General features: G+C 36.9%; 1 protein-coding gene across 2 annotated transcripts in view; it reads left to right on the top strand.

Moving 5' to 3' along the window:
- Positions 1 to 16,467, top strand: part of Itk (IL2 inducible T cell kinase) — a 61,892-nt gene that overhangs the window by 1,022 nt on the left and 44,403 nt on the right. The window lies entirely within an intron of this gene.

Here is a 16,467-nt window from a genome sequence, read left to right as displayed (position 1 = left end):
AGGACTGGAAATTACCTAACAAAATCTCTTCCTTTTTTAAAAATCCTTTGTTTCTATGTAGTGGCTCTTGTTTAGCCCTTCCCAGCAATTCCTCAAAGCATGTTTGGGACTTCTTATTATATCACTATATTGCTTTTAAATCACTAGAGAGGTAGGGAGAGATTGTTGCTTATATTTTACTGAAGGAGAAACTCTATTAGGTGCTTGATGGTTACTTAGAGACAAAGGTGCTCTGATTCCCCATGAGTGTATGACTTAGGAATGGCAGGAATGAGTTTGGAGTCTTTGGAGAGCCAGGTTTTCAAATGTTTAATGAAGTGTAGTCCTGGAGGAGGTGGCTGGTTCTAGAGCCAATGGATGCCTGACTTTTTAAAGTTTCAGGTGAAATATCACTAGCTTGTCTTTAGAAAAGAATTGGTCATCTTCAGCAGACTCTTACTAATATTTTATAAGTTAAGCACAAATCACATGGAATTACCTATGTGCAAGGGCCCATTGATAGGTGATCAATAGCCAAGTTTTGAACTTGCGGGATTCATTGTATATACCTAATAAATCACATAGCATAAGTCAATTTTTAGTGTATGTGTGTGTGTGTGACCTAATGTTTCCATTAGGTTATATAGGACATATGCACAATCATCAAATTTCTTGTTTTTTAACACCAGTGATTAATATCCACAAATAATGTTTTTTTAAAATTTTCTTTAAATATGATAGAAATCTATTAGTAAGAAAGTTATCCAAGGTCACTAAAAATGAATGTGAATTATTATTGTGTATTCCCTATATAAGTCACATAGTTTGGGGTCATCAATTTGCACACAAGAGTATACTGTACATCACTCATAAATAAACAGCATTACCCTTGTGGAAAGAACCCTTTTATTTTTTAATTAAACCCTTAGTCTTCTTATCTTAAAATGGGTGTGGTAAGAGTATCCATTTCATAAAATGGCAAAGAATCAGATAATATATTTATGCCCAACTATTTGAGATTACCACTTAGCAGATAATAAAAGTCAGATGTTGGCAATTTCATATAGTTCAACGTAATTCGTAAGCTACTTAATGTATCTTGTCACATAGCCAACACCTAGTAAAACAGCCATTTTTGTATCATTTTTATATCTCTGAAGAAGTTGGCAGGGTGATATAACATATTCATCTTCAAATAATAGGAAATATTAAAAGAATCTTCAAAACCAAGCTAAGATCAGGGTCCTGGACTTCTATTCTATGTTTAAATGTAAGCATGCGGGGAGACAGACATGCATCAGGAGCTGTACACTCCTGGGTCAGCCCCACTTAGGGTCTCAGCTTCTCTTTTTTGCATTTGTAAAATTATGTTCCCAGCAGTTCTAATCTTCTGTCAATTTATAAAATTGTATGAAAATAACCCCATTATTGCATAATGGTCAAAAAATGTCAAGTAAATCATGAAAAAGTATGTTACAAGCTTCAGGCTAATTGCTACATAGAACACTCAAGAATAATTCTGTAAATTGTTTATTCTAAACTTTAAATATCTATTCTTCTTGTCATTACATTGCTAATTGAATGAACCTTTTATTTTAACAAGTGTTCATTTTTGGTGTCAGATGGCTGTTTCCCTTATTGAGATGTGCTATACAAGTGTTTTCAGAGGGGCCAGGAAGACTTTTCATCCTACTGAAGCAGGGGTCAAAAAGATGCATAGAGTTGGCAGGTGGTGACTCGAGGGTAGGCATGATTTTACGTTCTTCCTATGCCTGCCAATTTCCTTGCAAAATAGTCTCTGGTGGCTGAATTTTTTTTTTTTTTTTTTGGTACCAGGGATTGAACACAGAGGTGCTTAACTAAGCCTCATCCCCAGACTTTTTTTTTTTTTTTTTTTTTAAATTTGAGACAGGTTCTTGCTAAGTTATTTAAACTTTGCAAAGTTGCTGAGGCTGGTTTCGAACCTGTGATCCTCCTACCTCTTGCCTCAGCCTTGCAAGCCACCAGGATTATAGACAGGCTGGAATTCTTTTACAGAAGACAAGGAGAGATAAAAGACTGGTGCTTAGCTTATAAAATATATAACAATGTTAGTGATGAGGGCAGAGGGGTCAAGAAGCCCTCCCTCATAGTTTTTATGGATTTCTCTGTAAAAAAATGCTCCCATCATGACCATTTTAGATTACCAATGTGATGTGTCTACTAGCTCACAAATTCCTGGAAATTTACCAATCATCCAGGGCAAGCTGAACCTATCACACTACAGGCAGCCTTAAGTAAAATAATCTCTGGAGAAGTAATCACTAACTGAACAATACACTCAGTTGCATGTGATTGATACCAGATCTTTTTCAAGGGTAAAAGAAAAAATGGAGGACCTCTGGCTCACTTTGAGTAAACACAGAATAGAAAAAGTAGCACACATGGAGAAAAGCATCACAGATTGGTGAGGCCAGTGTAGCCAAGTAGAGCTGGATTCAAATCCTTCTTTACTTTCTGGAAGTGCCTCTTTCTTATTGTAAAGACTCAACACTGCCTGTTCCAAGAGATGTCAAGTAAATCATGAAAAAGTATGTTACAAGCTTCAGGCTAATTGCTACACAGTAAGGTGATTATTATTCAGTTATGCCCAAGTACCACCTTGAACTTCTGAAAGACCCTTGGGAAAACTGAGAAGGTTTTTCTATTGTATTGCCTCATTTCACCTTAAGGATCAAACTTGTAGTGCTTCCTGTGGCGTGGGAGCCATTATCACTTACATGGGATGAAGCATATCTTATAACCTGTGTCCTCCCTCAATGAATATGGCAGGTGTGGAGGTGATCGCTTTTCCTTGCTTTAGGAAACATTATTGCATAGTGGTTAAAAAAAAAAAAAAACAGCTTCTGGTGTCATATAGATCTAAATCAAAGACCAGCTTTACTGCTTGAGCTGTGACTCTCTGTAAACCCCATGATGCTGTAAGATTCTCTTTTAAAATCCTCCTATCTCAGCCTCCTGAGACACTGGGATTATGGGCATGCCTGGTGCAAAGGCCTATTTTTTAATTGGCTTGTTCTCAAAATATTGTACATACAAACACATACACAAACACACATACTCTGGATATAAGTTCTTTATTAGATATGTGGTTTGTAAATATTTTCTCTCAACCCTTGGCTAAGGTAAGATCATCACTATTCTAATGACAATAAAGTAATAACACTTACTGAGCACTTCTATGTATCAAACACCGTGCCAAATGTGAATTATTTCATCTAATCCTTATATTCACTTTGTAAGTTAAGAACTATTATTACCCTCATTTATAGATTAGAAAATGGAGAAGAAGGCTTAAGTAACTTGCCTGAGGTCTCTTATGTCTCCAAAGGCTATAGGACTCCCAAACAAATGGTGCATATTGTTACTATCATTTGTTACTGGTTAGTAATTGGGAACTAGACTGGTTTATGACAAAGTGTGTGGTGTGTTCCTTCTCTGAAGTCTTCAATGCAAAGGGTGTTCCTGAAAATCACCACTCTATGCTCCCCGGTCTCTTGCAATGAAGTATGTTATGAGTTTTATAATTGCCTTGTTCACTCCAGGACATGTCTTTGTCTTCGTTCACTATGGGGAGCTCTTGTGTATCCAAAAAGAAATGAGAAAATTGGCCAGCTTTTATTCTGAACATTCCCCTAAAATCTGCTCAGATTTCCTATTGGAAGCCACCAACATCTCCCACCTGGGACCACTGCCACCTCATATTGATTGTTCCTTGCAAGCACTCCACCCCACCCCATCCTGCCATCTCATTCTCTGCAGGTCAGCCCAAGTGACATTCACATGGTGACTGTAATCAAGTCCTGATGACCTTCACCAGAAACTCAGGTATCATTTCAGTGTTTTTTCTGTTGCCCTGAGGATGGGCACCAGAATCTGCCACACATTCTCCTCTGTCTCAGCACATGTTCCTTTTTCTCCCATCTCCATAGGCTCCAGCCACACTGGGTTGTATTCACCTTTAAAGCCTCCATGTCAGATGTCACTTGTTTAGAAAAACCTTCCTTGAGTTCCCTAGACTAGGTTGTATCCTCTTCCTCCTGTTATGTTCTATCCTTTCTTCAGAGTAAATGTCAGAGTTGTGATTGCCTATTTATTAAAATGATTATTTTATTAATGTCATTCTCCCACAACAGTCTCCATTGGACTATATCTTGGTGAGGCCAGGCATCTAATTTGTTAAAGATGGTATCATCATCTGGAGGGATAAAAGGGAGAGTGGGGAAAAAAAGGAGGAAGAAAGGGATAAGTATAGATCCAGTGGAGGTTAGAGTTACACAAATGAACCTCAAGTAGAAAAAGGGTCATGCCTAAAGACTAAAACTGAGCAAGACTCCTAGGCCATCAGAAGGGAGGTCCCTAAGTGCAGGAGTAAATAAGTAAGACTCCCTGGAGGGAGCAGTCAGGCCAGCTCCTCAGTCCCCAACTCTGTTCTCTTTTTCCCTCCACCCTGACTTACTCTTCCTTTCTTCCCTTATCCAGGAACATCCTCTGAGGATAATATTCTTAAACCTACCTGAGCATTTCTGCTTGAGATTTTCATCAGCCATGGGCTCTCATGTGATTCAGTCCATTCTAGAAAGACTTCTGCTAACACTTGAAGCTTTACAGTCTGCTATCCACCCAACACCTAGAATAAACTTATTATAAATCAGATAGTTTCCTTCCCTTCATGGCCTTTGTGGCTGTTTAGAATATTTAAGTGAATTCTCAACTATGGCCTATGAGACCACCTTGCCTGCCTTTCTGGTTTCATTTCCCACTACATTCCTTTTATGTGCCTCTACTACATTTGCCTTCTTTCTGAACCTTCAACACTGCCAGCAGAAGGCCAGTGCATGTGTTTTGTATAGAACCAGGACCAAGGTGAGATAAATGAGACACATACTTAAGGAGGTGCACTCTTTCAGGATCATCCAGTGTAGGGTCTTTGCACTAGTTTTTCCCACTGACTGGAATATCCCAAAGTTTTGCAGAACAAGGTTCTGTCTTGTTCCCTGACTCTTCAGACATTTTCCTAGGATCCTGTTTCATTTTTTTTATAAGTACATAGATATTTCAGTCATTTGTGTTTTCACTTACTCTGTGGATTTATTATGTGTTTCCCTGTTTATTTGCTATCTGCATCAACAGGAAGAAGTCTTGATTGCTTTATTCATCACTGTACCACCATTAGCTAAGAGTGCCTAGTACTTAATAGGAGGTCAGTCAGTATCTAGTGAATTAAAAGAGATCACATAACTTAAATTGAATTCACAAAAGAAGCATCTAGAAGCTAAGAATGACGACTTATCTAGCCAGGCAAAGAAAAGGGAGTATTGCTGTGCACACTGGGAGTCCCAGGAACTTGTGAGACTGAGACAGGAGGATTGCAAGTTCTAGACTAGACTGATAACTTAGCAATATCCTGTCTCAAAATAGAAAATAAAAAGGGCTGGGGATGTAGCACAGTGGAAGAGTACCCCTAGGTTCAATTTCTAGTACTACTAAAAGGGGACAAAGATATAAATACATACTTCTCAAAAGAAGAAATTCAAAAAGCCAACAGATTTATGAAAAAATGGTCTACTTCATTAGCTATGAGGGAAATGCAAGTGAAAACCACAATGAGATATCATCTTACCCCAGTTAGAAAGGCGGTCATCAAAGACAACTAATGCAGGTGGAAATGTGGACAAAGGGGAACCTTCATGCACTGTTGGTGAGGATGTAAATTAGTACAGCCATGATGGAGAACATTAAGGAGGGTCCTCAAGGAAATAAAAATAGATCTCTCCCACTTTTGAATGTATATCCCAGAAGAAATGGTATCAGCCTATCAGGGGATATCTGCACACATGTTTATTTTTATACTACTCATAATACATGAGATATGAAATCAACCCAGATGTCCATCAACAGATGAATGGATAAAGGAAATGTCATATATATGCACCATGGGTATTATTCAACCATAAAATGAATGATAACTTATAATTTGTAGCAAAATGTGTGGAGCATTTCACTTAACATTGTGTTAAGTGAATTAAGTCAGATATTGAAAGACAAATATTGCATATTCTTTCATGGGTGGATGTCAAGAAAAGTTGATCAGAATGTATAATGATGATTATACAACTCCAACTAGGAGTTGGGAAGTTTAGGAGGAAAGGAGGGTAGTGGGAAGTTAGAAGGAACCAAAACATAGTTAGAAGTAGTAAGTTACAGTATTCTTCAGAACATGGGGGACTTTAGTTCAATTTACCCATTTCATCTTACACTATCAATTTACATAATTAAAATAATAATCTAAAAAGTAAAATATACAGTTTTAAAGTCACCAAAATTATACCTGCTTATTATTTTAAAAATTCACATATAAGACTTCCCCCCTTCTTTAAAAACAAAAACAAAAACAAAAAACTCTATTTTTAATATAACACTGTCATGAAGGAAATATTTTAGTAATTTGTTCAACAAACATTTCTCAAGCATCTGCTGCATGCCAGGCACTGTTCTAGAAGTGAGGAATATAGTCTTAAATAATGGAGATGAGGTGTTCACCCTCATAAGCTTACATTTTGGTGGAGGAGACGGTAAGCAAGTAACTGACTGCAAGGGAAGATGTAGACTCAGGCTCTATAGCAAGTCTGAGCAGCAGTTGGGGTTGATTGGGAGGGAAGATGGTTAGAGAAGAAATGTATATCTAGGCTGAGGTTTGAAAGAGTCAGTCAAGCAAAGAAATGGGGGAAAACATTCTGAGCAAAGGAAAGGCACTGAGCTAGAAATAAAGTTGACCTGTGTGAGTAACAGAGCCTGGGAGCATACAGAATTCAAGAGACGAGTGCAGGTGAGAGATGGGAGCCGAGCTGTGTGAACCACTGTGGATCGTGGCAAGCAGTTTGAATTTTATTCCAGCTACAATAAAAAGCACCAAAGGGTTGATTTTATATATATATATATATCCTCCAAAATAATCATTTTCTCATATATATGAATTTTTAACGGTTTAGTCAGTTCATTAGAGAGATAAACATTTATTTTATGTACCTGGACAAATGGATAAACTTAGCTCCCATCTAGGAATCAATATTCTGATTGTTTCTAAGTATAATAAACACTAAAAAAAACATGTATCTAATATTATACTGTCTCCTTTTAAAAATAAGCATTTTAGGCCAGATGTGGTGGCAAATACCTATAATCCCAGTAGCTTGGGCAGTTTAGGCACTAGGATCACAGTTCAAAACTAATCTCAGTAAAAGTGAGGCGTTAAGCAACCCAGTGAGACCCTGTCTCTAAATAAAATACAAAATAGGGCTGGGGATGTGGCTCAGTGGTCAAGTGCCCATGAGTTCAATCCCTAGTACCAAAAAAAAAAAAAAATTAGAGTTCCTTAAGTAGGATTACTATGTCATATATTGAAACACTAAAAAATATTGTACCTAATGTTAGACTGAGTCATTTTTGAAATAACTTTTTAGGATAGACTGCCCCAAGTAGGATAATTGTGTTATGGGAAAAGAACATTTTCTGGCCTTGATCAATTCACTGCTAAATCATCTTTCAAACAGCTTGAAGCAGTACACAGAACCACCAGAGAAGATTGTATTCTAATAAAGAACTAATAAAACTAAAAGAAACTCATCGTGATTTTCAAGAACAGTGCTTTTATAAATTTTGAGTGTTATGAGGGGAATGTACAGTATTTTATGCAGAGGTGAGATGAATTGATTTAAGGTCAGTCTTAGGCATATGTAGACAAACCTACACAGTAGGAGTTGAGGGATACTCAGACAGCCTCCTACTCTGCAAAATATGATTCTATCTAGTTGACCATCTTAGGGAGTCTGAAAATTGCACATGAAGGAGCTTTTTGGTTTAGGCCATCTGGCATCTAATCAAGAAGCAAGTGAAATAAGGAAGCTATCAAAGAAGTCATTTTTGACTTCTCCATAGATTTAGATCTACTAATAGGATCCACTGTACTGATGACTTAGACAGGCTGTAATTCTAGAGAAGTGGAATGAGGATAGGAAGCAGCAACAGGGTGGCTTAATAGAATGGAGCCTGGACACTGGTGACCTTGGTCAGTTCCTTACTCTATTTGGGGTTTAGCTTTCTTACTCATAAATCATGGCATCAGGGGTTTTTCAAATTTCTTCAATAGTAGAACTCTCTTTTAACATACTCATATGTTATATTCATCCCCACAAAGAAAACAAATAGAAATGCAAGTTTCTGGCTGAAACAGGATGAGGAAGCTGACCAGAACCCCATCTGCCCCCAGGATCATGGGTCCAGAGAGTGACACTGTGTTTATTAACATCAAACATCACCCTTTTTCATAGTCCACACTAAGGTCAATTTCATGTGTAATGATCCAATTTAGTGTTACCCAAAATGAGGTTCTACTAAGAGGAGCACACAAGATGGCACATGGACAAAACTAGTTTTAACATATTTTCAATTTAAATTCTGTTTATTATAATTGATATTATGAATTTGTGTTTTAAAATTTATGGTGATAGTTTAAAGTTTTCTTTTGGAAAACAATTTCCTTATCTGGAAAAAGTGTCAATTTAAAGAATACTATTAAGTATACAATACCATTTGAAGGAAGTTGGGTATGGTAGAATTGCAAAAGTAGATTATGAATCAAAGCCAAGGAATATTAAATTCAGTAAAGTCTACAGAATAGCCCACAGGATGTGTTAACCATAACTAATTTAACTACTTGTCTATTTATGGATGGATATATAAATTTCTCTAGCTTTTCTTAGTGTAATAAATAATACCACTATGAATATCCTTTTTCCAACCGGTTGTGGTGACTCAAACACCTGTAATCCCAGCAGCTCAAAAGACTGAGACAGGAGGATCACGAGTTCAAAGCCAGCCTCAACAACAGTGAGGTGCTAAGCAATTCAGTGAGATCCTGCCTCTAAATAAAAATACAAAATAGGGCTGGGGATGTGGCTCAATGGTTGAGTGCCCCTGAGTTCAATCCCCAGTATCAAAAAAAAAAAAAAAAATACTTTTTTCTAAATCTTTACACATTTTTGACGGATGTTTCCATTGGCTAAGTCCTACAAGGGAATTATGTTTATTTATTTTAGTTAACAGTTTTTTAATACAATTAAAGAAATATGTTCGTGGTAAAATATTCAAAGAGTATGGAAGAATATGAGGTAAAAAGAAAAACTCTGTCTCCATCCCCACAGGTCCCTAGTCTTAACAGTTTCAAATAATGAAATTTATTTTATTAGTGTAGAGGTCAGGGATGCTGCTAAATATTCTATAATGCATAGAAGAGGCCTATAACAAAGAATTGCCCCACATGTCAATGGTGCTGAGCTTAAGAAGCCATGGTCTATAGAAAACATCTTCAGAGCAGGGCATGGTGGTACCTGCCTGTATTCTCAGCAACTCGGGAGGCTGCGGCACAAGGATTACAAATTCAAAGTTAGCCTCAGCAACTTTTATGAGGACCTAAGCAACTTAACCAGACCCTATCTTAAAATAAAAAGCACCGGGGATGCGTGGGGATGTGGCTCAGTGGTTGAGCACCCCAGGTTCAATCCTTGGTACAGAAAAAAAAAAAAAAAATCTCTAGAAGTGGAATTGCTGAGTCAAAGGCTATTTGCATCTGTTAACTTGTTGAATATGACCAAATCAATCTCCATAAAAGTTGTACCAATTAACTTTGCCCAGGGCCACATGTGAGATGCCTGTGTTTTCAAAACCTCAATAACACTGTTATCTTATGTTTTGATCTTTGCTAGTCTGAGAAGTTTTTTTTAAAAAAAAATGGTATCTAAGTATAGTTTATTTGCAATTCTGTTTTCTTAACAACTTTGAGCATGTGGAAATATGTTCAAGAATCAACTACAGTTCTTTTACCTGATTTTCCACAAAGTTGTTAGTAACTTCCTTAATAATAATAGGAGCTCTTGTTTTTATTCCAAGTTATTTCCATTAAAAGTTTGTCATAGGATCCACCCACAATCATCACTTTCTGCTCTACACTTGGTTCTACCTGCTTTTTCCTGAACCCGTGTTAATTGAACATTGCTTTTGTGTAAGGAGTTATTTCCTAAAATTCAGTGAAGTCATTATTAACTATATGCTTAGGCTATTGACTCTTCAGTGCTGAAAAGATTTGGAGAAAAAAGTATTATTTCAAACCCATTAAACATCTCATATTTTCTATTCTGTAAAGATGAAGGGCTTTAACTTTATTATTATTATTTTTTAATATCTACTTTTTAGTGTAGTTGGACACAATAGCTTTATGTTATTTACTTATTTTTATGTGGTGCTGAGGATTGAACCCAGGGCCTTGCACATGCTAGGTGAGCACTCTCCCACTGAGCCACAATCCCTGCCCTAAATTTATTCTTTGTTAATGGCTACAGAGTAGGTACAGAATAGATGAACCATAAATACTGGAATTTTATGTTTCTCTAAATTTTCTTAGTGTAACAAATAACACTACTGGGAATATTCTTTTTCATCCTTCTCATCCATGCTTCTCAAAGCACACAGAGCAGCATGTATGACACCTGAAGGATCTACTACAGGCCTGGCACATGGCACTTGGTCCCTGATCTTAGTTTCCACCTAAGGCCTTTTCTCTCTGCCCCCTTTTGTAAGCAAATCTAAACAAATCTTCTTTTTTAGTCTTAGGACCATGTTATCTTTTTTGTTTTTTTAATTTTTTTTTTTTAAATTATAGATGGACACAATATCTTTATTTATTTATTTTTATGTGGTGCTGAGGATCGAACCCAGTGCCTCATGCATGTGACTCAACTGAGCTATAACCCCAACCCGGACCATGTTATCTTAAACATTAATTGAGTATAGAATTTATTTCTGCATTTTTTGCTTTGCTTATAAATTACCACCTAACAGAACAAAGATTAATTAGAATCTGTTAGTCCTCAAGAAGAATATAAGAGGACTGTCATGAACTTGAGCTTCCTTGGACACAGAAAAGCAGGTGGCAGGTGCTGCCTAGCTACTGCTTTCTGCTAATGGGGTTATGAGGTTACAGGCACAAAGAATTGCACCATTTCACCCACCCTGAGTTGAATGTGTGCCCCGTAGCCATAAACACCTGTCAATGTAATATTACAGTGTGGTGTTTTAAAAATGTCTACTACTTTAAAATTGTATTTCCCTTTTTCTGCCTTTCCTCTTTCTTTGTGCTCATTTTTTAAAATTTCAGATATTATAGAAATATATTATTTTCTCTGTGAAATTCTGCCACCTTCACATTCACAAGGAACAACCAACATTAGCAGCTTGCAACAATAATTTTTCTCTTAACTTACTTTTTTTGGTTATTTCATAAATTAATATTTATTTATTTTTCAAAAAATGAAATACTTCTGCAACTCTTTAAATCTGCTCTCATACATTTAATATGTATTTTTGTCCTTCTGTATAAATGAACTTTATTCTTTGTTAATGGCTACAGAGTCATCACAGGATGGGTAAACCATAACTAATGGGATTTTATGTTTCTCTAGATTTTCTTAGTGTAGTAAATAATACTACTGTGAATATCCTTTTTCATTTGTACTTATACATTTTGGACAAATGTTTTCATAGGATAAGTCTTACAAGGGAATATATTTATTTCTTTTAGTTAACTACTTTTTAGCTCAATAAATGAAGTATGTGATTATGGTAAAATACCCAGAGTACAGAAATATATGAAGGGAAAAGAAAAACTCCTTCTCTCTATCACCTACTCCCAAATTCCAAGACCATTTCCACAACTCTTTTGTTCATAGTTTCTTTCAAGAAAATACATTTATAATATTAATAGAGGATTAAATTGTCTTCTGAAAACTACATAAGAATATATTAATAGAGGATTAAATTGTCTTCTGAAAACTACATAAGAATTTCTTTCCTTTTCTTTATCATTATTATTTTTTTCAGTTTTTAAAATTCTCGCCTTTTGTCTTTGCGCAGTCAGGGTGCTACTATTGAAGAAGGCAGACATTAAAGAAACTAAATTGTTTTCCCCACAACCAGCCTCATGGTAAACCACAATGTGAACACACTGAAGTGAAAAAAAATAGATGATTGGGTTAGCTGAGTTAGAGGTCTTATGGAAACAAGGAAAAAAAAAGAAGGCAGGTGTGGATGGGTCAAAGTTTCATGGTTTTACATTGGTCCAGAGAACTGGACATCAGCTGCCTTAGCCCAAGCCTTTCCAGGCTTCAAAGGTTATTTGGGTTAAATCACATTGAAGGTAGGCTGGAAAGGAGAGGAATCAGCAACAGGGAACTACAAATCACACTGTTTCACAAGATGGTACTTTTCCCACAGAGACAGTAATGATCACATCTTTATTGGATGCTCAAGTCCTAGTAATCCCTGAGTGGCAGCTGTGATCATCCCCACTAGTACTGAAGATCCAAGAGAATGAGAAGGAAGTGAACTAAGATCAGAGCACCCAAATAGCTTACCCAGTGCTGCCTGTCAATGGAAAGATTTAAATCCTGGCTTTTCCAAGCCCTGAATCTCTGTTTCTCTAGGCCTTCCATTTGAGAACACCCTTTTTCATAAACCCAGAACACTAAATTAGTGGAATGGGAAGGAATTTGTGGGTCACCTCAAGGAAGATTTGTGGAATTTCGATGGCACAATGGCTGTTCTATATCCAGAAGAGGCATTGAACAACATATTTGAATTGCCTTGTTAAAATCATCATTAGAAACACCTCCTGTCTTTACATGGTGTGCATCTGTTAGGCTGAAGGAATGTGAACCTACTCTTGAATGGTCTATTTTTCTGCCACGTGCCTCTCACTGCAGGTAAAGGCAAAATGTAGTGTAAGTAGAACAGAAGATTGCTTAATTTTGAACTTACTTCAGTGTGAGGATGAATTTTTCAACAGAAGTGCTTGTAGGGTTACTACCTCAGTTTATATCTACCTGGTCATTAATTTATTTCTATCTGGTTTGCTCTAAGAATTGCCTCCAGTGTTGATACATATATCTTCATTCATACACACACTGGGAGCGCATCACCATAAAAGTTGGTCCCATTTTTGCAGAGCCCTTATTCTGTGTGTTCTGTGCACGTCCGTTTTAGTTGTGATCCTGGGAGATGCATTTACAGAGTCCAGTATAATAAATACCATGAGAACAGGCTGGTTTCAGACACCAGCTGTCTGTTGGGAAGCAGGCACCATTTGCCTAGACTTGGTAACAATGCCTAGACATTCTTTTGACTAAACCATGCTGTTGTTCAGCCACTGGGTTGTGTTTTGTGTTTCCAAAATCTAGTACTCTGCATATTTGATGGGACATCTTTACATTCATTGGACTTTGGAAAATTGTTTCCTTGGGATTGTGCCCTTACTGTCAAAGAGTAAGAGCTTGGTTAAGAATTCTCCCATTTAAATTGCATCCTCCTTCAGGAAAGAACGGATGGTGACAAGTAGGACAGAAGGGACCATTTTAATATTGACCTGGAGGAGAAAAAATTCAAGTCAATTTCATCCCATTCCTAGATGGTAAAGTAAATAAGCCCCTCCCCCAATCTTAAAATCCTAGGAGGTTTTAACTCAACGTTTTATACATTAAAGTCTTGTAATGGTGCTTTACGTGTCAATGTAGCATGTGAAAGACTTTGTACAGACAGGTAAAATTTCCATTTCTGAGTGACAAAATGTGATAATGACACCTCCTCCTCTGTAACTTGAAATCAAAACTATCAGATTTTATTTTTATATAATTTAAGGAAGGTGAAGTTAAGGGACTAGAAGACTTCTAAATTGGCTTCTTCAATTTAAATGTAATATGATTTAAATGTAACCAGTTGGGATTTTATAGCTAAAATTATATTTGTGTATATAATTTAACTAACCTGTAAATTGTAATAAATATATTTGCAATTATTAAAATGTTAAATGATAAAAAAAAAGAAACACCTCCTGATCTTAGAGAGAGACTGGTATTGCTGCATGCAGTTAATTTTACTTTGTGATCTCAGGAGTCTTAAATGCCCTACTCCTTTAGATGACTCATTGTGAAAAATATTCTCAGCTGATGCTTAAAATTCCATTACCAAAGCTCCCTGTCAGCTTAAATCTCTGATATCATTTCTAATATAAAGTCCTGTGAGACAAGACAAACTTCAGGCCAGTAGGTAAGTTATACTTTAAATAAAAGAACATTCAGGGAAAAGTTTTTATAGGTGAATGGGAGGGGATACATAAAGCTAAAGAGAGCAAATGTGGTGAATTGAGATGTTCAGGAAGCCAGTACCTTTCATGATTTTGCCCTGATTTTACAAATAATTTGCAAAATAGACAAATGACTTTTGGTTGTCAAAATCATCAACAGTAAAGAATTGTTCTCCCCAGTGGTGGTTCTTGTTTACATACTTAGCCAAAAGAAAATTCCCCCAAAAAATGTGGTCATAGAAAGAAAGAATAAGGAGTTTTTTTTATGGATATCATTTGAAAAAGATAAGGAAAGGAAGTATCCTTTGAGTGACCCGATTATCATTTTAATGACTTTAATTTGCTCATAGATTTATCTAGTTTTTAAAAATCCTCTAAATTAACCCATTGATTCAGAGACTATAATTATGCCACTTTGAAAACAAATGAGTTGCTTCGGATTGTACAACTGGTAAGAAACATGGTTAGACTTCAAATCTGAGTCTGCCGGACCTGAAAGCTCCAGGACTCGTTCTGCCTCACTAAAGCAGAAAGCTAAAGTTCTGCTGTTTTTTTCAGAAAAGTAGAAATGCCCTCTTTGGAGGGGGGGAATCTGACATGTAATTTGTCCTCACGCATCCGCCTGCTAGCCAAGCAGAGAAGGAGCGCTGTTAGAGAGTCAAGAACAGTTGTTATGGGGAGAACTGGGGAATGTGCTCCACCTTTGAAACCCAGCAGAAGCAGAGATAAAACTCTACCAGGCCATGGCTTGGATAAATAGGTCATGCAGTTGATTGCTTAACATCGGATTTGGGTAGTGAATATTTTCTATGAAAATCGGAGCAAACACAAAGCCGTGAAGCCCAGTAGTTATGTGGCCTGGCTCTGGAGTCATAAAATTGAGCTTGTATGCTGCCCTTTCACTAAGAGAACTGACCTCTCCCAATATCAGTTTTCTTACCTATAAAGTGGGGGAATGGCTCGGCAAGGTGGTGCATACCTGCAATTCCAGGTAGTTGGGAGGCTGAGGCAGGAGATCACAAGTTTGAGGCCAGCCTGGGTAACATGAAATCCTGTCTCAAAATTTAAAGTATAAGGACTGGTAATATAGCTCAGTGATATAGCACCCCTGATTAACAGTTCAATCCCCAGTACCACAAAAAAAAAAAAAAAAAAAGAATAATACTTTGTTGGATCATGATTAAATGATTGTTCAGTGCCTGAAGTATAAATGCTCAAAAAGCCCTCATTATTGTCTGTTATTGTTTTTCCTGCTTCTCTCTTTGAAATTCACAATCCAAGTTCTATTTTATACAAAATAATACCATATAAAGAAATAGTATATAAAAGCTACTTGCACAAGCTTGCCTTTTATGCAGATTTGTACACATCAGCATCTTGGATTGTTTTGACACATGCAGATGTACAGGCAATGCATTCGAATGTGAGGACAGTGTAGCTTTGAGCTGGGCCAAGAATAGAAACAAGGCTAAGCTAAACCCTGTGGCTTTTACCCCAAGTGGTGCAGACAGAATAACAAGTAAGAATGAGGGCAGATTTGACTTGGTCTCTCTCTTTCTCTGACAGCTTTTGTGTGGTTTCCTTGGAAGGTTTTATCCTGGCATTTTTCAGAAATAATAGAGTTGTTGGGGATGATTATAGACAATCATGGTTTCTCAGAGACTGAACTGTGAGTAGCCTGTTCACTGGCTGCTCCCCAGGAACTGACAGGAGTGAAAAACTGGTCCTATTTACCACAGATTGGATCTTCTAAGATCCAAGTAGAACTGGCCTCGGGGCCTCTGGAGACATTGGCCAGACAGGATGCATTGGAAGGAGGAAAGTCTGGCGCTCATTTGAGAATGAGAGGAATGTTGATGGTAAACTATGAAATCCATTCCAACAGAAGAGCAAACCCAAAACTGGTGTCACCTGATGGACTAAGTCTCTTAAAATCCATGTTTGGAACCAGTGAATATTAAGAAATCAAAAGGGATCATCTGAGTTGAAATGAAAAAATCTTCCTTCGACATTGTGTGGCTACTGAGCACTTTACACGTGCAAGTACAAACTGAAATGTGCTATAAAATACAGACACTTAAAAGCATAGTACTAAGAAGGAATATATCTCACTAATTTTTATGTTGATCACAGTTTGAAATGATAATATCTTAGACATAGCAGGCTAAATAACATAATTGTCAAAATAATTTTACTTGTTACTCTTGCTGTTTTGAATGTGCCTACTGGAAAACTGCAAATTCCATGGTTAGCTTGCA

This window comes from Callospermophilus lateralis, chromosome 5, assembly GCF_048772815.1.
Source record: "Callospermophilus lateralis isolate mCalLat2 chromosome 5, mCalLat2.hap1, whole genome shotgun sequence".
NCBI lineage: Eukaryota > Metazoa > Chordata > Mammalia > Rodentia > Sciuridae > Callospermophilus > Callospermophilus lateralis.
Note: the sequence above shows the minus strand (reverse complement) of the source record. Positions and strands in the feature narration are given on the sequence as shown.